Source organism: Apium graveolens, chromosome 2, assembly GCF_009905375.1.
Source record: "Apium graveolens cultivar Ventura chromosome 2, ASM990537v1, whole genome shotgun sequence".
NCBI classification, from domain to species: Eukaryota; Viridiplantae; Streptophyta; class Magnoliopsida; order Apiales; family Apiaceae; genus Apium; species Apium graveolens.
In genome coordinates, this window is record NC_133648.1 from 296,293,552 (window position 1) to 296,297,678 (window position 4,127).

General features: G+C 32.1%; 1 long non-coding RNA gene across 1 annotated transcript; it reads right to left on the reverse strand.

The window, feature by feature from the left end:
* Positions 1–3,079: 3,079 nt before the first annotated feature.
* LOC141706355 (uncharacterized) lies at positions 3,080–3,783 on the reverse strand. The gene is made up of 2 exons (XR_012568778.1): positions 3,470–3,783; positions 3,080–3,267 (listed from the first exon to the last, which is right to left on the reverse strand). It is a non-coding gene; the product is annotated as an uncharacterized LOC141706355 (long non-coding RNA).
* Between the last annotated feature and the right edge of the window lie 344 nt (positions 3,784–4,127).

Genomic DNA, 4,127 nt, shown 5'->3' on the forward strand with positions numbered 1-4,127 from the left:
GAGTAGCGTTGTATATATGAGATGTATATTTTAGACCGAGGATCGGTCAGTATAATTTGATGAAAACCCGGAAGTATTCCGAAGGTGTTTTATTTAAGAATATTAAGGCTATAAGATGATGTATAAGTTGTAAGACTGAGAGTCGGTCAGTTTTTATAAAGTATAAACTCGGGAATCATCCCGAAGATATTTTGGACGATCAAAAGTCCGCACATATTTTATTCTAAGGGACTCGATGTCCACTTGCGAAGTATTATATACCTTAAATTTGATTTAAAATGATTTCCAAATATCGTATCCCTCAACTATATTTAACTACTCAAATAATGAATATTATTTCAGATATTCATTTAAATAGGAGAAGTATTCTCCAATAATTATTTATTTCAAACTCTATTAATTATATTATTAAAGATTACTTTAATTACTTAAACATATATTAGTTGAGCAATATTATTTCAAATAATCTTTTAAAATATAACTATTCGAGGTTTATTATTTAATAATTATTATTTAATTAATAAATATTTGTTAAATGATTTAATATGATTGAAAAATAATAAAACCTATTTTAAAATATATTCTGAGTTTCAGAAAGTCATTTTAATACTTTCAGATCGTCAAAAAATATAATCTCGACGTATTTTAAATATTTTGAATATAGTTTCGAAAGAAACTCCCCTCATTTATTTATTTGTTGACAACGGTCAACTCACATTATATTAGTACTTCCTCCGAAAATTCTCGGAAGAACATATATATACTAGCAACATAAGTTGTGCCTATCAATAAGCTAAACGCTTTGGGAACTCGAGGAGTACGAGTTCTTGGGATATGATAGGATTTCTTAAAGGACAAGGGAGGGGTAGAGATCCAGTACTTCGTGTATTGGGGAGACTGCCAATACCGTGGGAGAAGGTACTATGTGTACCTAAGGACCTGCGAAGTGTGTGTATACCCAAAATGGGACACATAGCCTGTATGCGGCCAGGGTGATAACAAGGAGTTTGGAAGTCATCCTCCTACTATTAGAAAAAGTTACTAATTTCCGTCTTACGATTGATCATCGTAAGCGGTGGCTCCGGTGAATGTCCTATATTCTTCCGATTGGAATTGAGATGCAATACTGTAACCCAAGCCTATGTGTCGGGTTTACCATTAAGGTATTTGCAGACTAATAAGTCAATCGAAAATATTATTTTGAAAAGAGGTGTATAACACCAAGAGATTGATTCTCCGGAGTACATAATACTATCGAGAATATTGTAAAGATATTTTGATATATATAAAATATTTGATTTGATTTAAAGAGAAAAATGTGTATACCATCAAGACAGTTATTTTCCAACTATTTTGTACATTATGGATGATCATCATTTCTCACTCTTACTTTCTTTTAAATGTCACAACATAACAAATTACCAGTATGCCGATGTGGGGCTTAGTCACTTGAAATCGTGGGGAGAATCCCTTACAGCTTTGTCTCAGGTGGACCAGAGTATTCAGATAGGTCTAAGATGTTAGTAGTAATTATTGTAACTTCATGTAGAGGTTACGAATAATTGTTTAAGATCCTATAAAGTACATTTGAGTTGTAATAAAAGAAGATTACATTTTGTACGTCATTTCTAAGGCTATAACTTGTGTGTGTGTGTGCATGAGATTGGGGTTTTTTGGATTATTGAATTAATACAAGTTATATGTTGGATCATCAGGATCTCCAAGAGGCATTAAGTTAGTGGGATTAAGCCTATGAATTTCCACCATCCTCCTCCTAGGACTTTCATTCGGGTCAATGATTTGGGTAACTCCTTTTGTTCTTCTAGCTCCATTGGGTCTTGGTGGCCGCTCAGCCTATTGGGCCTCCAAATTATCTCTCGTTTATTAGAACGGATCCTCTTTTTCAATGTCTGGGCTTCTGACCCTTTAGTTTCTTACAAATATGGGCGTCTTCCTTGAATGAACTTCTTGCTTTTACGCCTTTTTCTATAATGAGTATCTTCAGCATGGAGCGTCCACTGTCCTCGATGTAGGGACCAGAATAATCAGGTTCTTTAATAATTAGGCCCAAGCCTCTGATGTATTGAGGGTCGTTCCATGTTTGTGGTTGTAGTTTACTTCCTTCAATATTGAGGTATATCGACATTCCATAAGTAGGAGTTATTGTTCCTGGAGATACTATCGTCGACATCTTGAATCCAGCAGCTTGGGTGTTTAAAAGAGCATTCAACATTTGTGTTTGAGGATTTATCCATAGGGGGAATTTTTGGGAGCTAATCGATGGTTGAGTAGTGGGGATTGACATCCTTAAAATACCAACTCCTCCGGTATCGAGGGTCGAGTATGGAGAATCTCAATGACAGATGCAATATACGGGTTAAGGTTGGATTTTCTTCTTCAACGGTGTTTCTTCCCATGGTTGATGTTGTCTTCCCATATATGATGCCAAATGTTATGGATAAAAAACTAGGGTGTATTAACTACGTATATTTAATGCTAGGGTTTAAGAGCTTCTTACTTTAATGGATGTGTTTGTGTTCATAGCTTAACTCTGCCTTCACAAGATATCTATGTGTCTCTGTGTGTTTAGAGAATTAAGCCAAAAATGTAGTCCTGAATAGAGGGGTCAACCCCTTTATATAGTTGGTGGATGTCCATGAATTGGACTTGGGTAGAGAGACTTGGCGAGCAAGTCTCCATGTTTAATTTGATATTGGAGTCCTAAAATGTAGAAAGCAGATTCACTGTAGGTTTACATGCCTTGTAAGCTATCTCTTTTACATTTATATCCTTTCTTTGATATTTTTATGAGTTGTTAAATCCCTTATTTATTAATTACATATTTATTAAAAATTTAGGGTTCCGGGCCTTATTAATTGGGCTTAATAATCAGACTATATATACTACGTCTAATTAATACGATACTAATTATATTGTTAGGGTTGTTTTCGGCCCATATCAAAAATAATAACAAATAAATGTCAAATTTAAATTATTTTTACGTTAGTAAAATATATTACTAGATTCAAATTTGAAAGATAAAAATAAAAGTCAATAAAAAATGTAATACTTATACAAGGACCAATAACAAGTAATATGTATATTATTGAGATAATTTTGATGGACCAATCAAGGTTGATACAAAATTTCTTGTATAATTTTTAAGAGAGAGATCCAACATTGTCTTATCTTAGAATTAAACTTTAACTCCAGATAAGCACTTTTCAAAACATTCATTTGCGATACAGTGCTCCAAGGTATTTACATCTGCAACAAATAACAACTCATAAATTAAATATAAATAACAACTATAAACTTAAAAAATATTTTTTGATGTATATAATATAAATGAACACACACAGATATATGTAAATATACATACATACATACAAATATACATACATACATACACACATACATACATACATATATACATACATACATACTTACAATGGAGTAAGTAATTTACCTGAGCCAAAATATTTGGAACATGTAGACGGAACACAAGTAGAGGTACATTTTTTGGCATCATCAGAAATTGATTTAGGAGCATTACTACAACCTTTATAACATTCAGCGAGGCACTCAGGAATAAATTCTCCACTCCATGCACATGTCTTCTGACACATTTCAATGCATTCATATGAAATCTTATTATCATAACCATTATAATGAGTTGATGCAGGTTCAATATTAAGTATTACCAGCTCAATCACTAGCATCCTCACACAAAATTTCACGATATCATTTTTTGCCATTTTGAATTTTGCTTCTATCAATGAGATGATGATGGTTTGATTTGAGTATAAAATGTAAGACATTTATATTGAATTTAGAGATAGATTTTTCTAATTGCATGTTGACTTCTCGTTTGAATTTTTGAACATTCATCTAAATTATCTCTACTGATTTATATATAAATTCGTAGCAATAATATTCATATTTGACTATTGTACTATATCTATCAATAAGGTTTATCCATAAATTCTTATTTATATGAATTTATCCATAAATTCATTTATAAAATCAACACCATTGATATTCACATTTGACTCTATGTAACGTAAATATTTGGTTTATCTTGGAATCCACAACAATTAATATTTACATTTTGACTTCATTTGGCA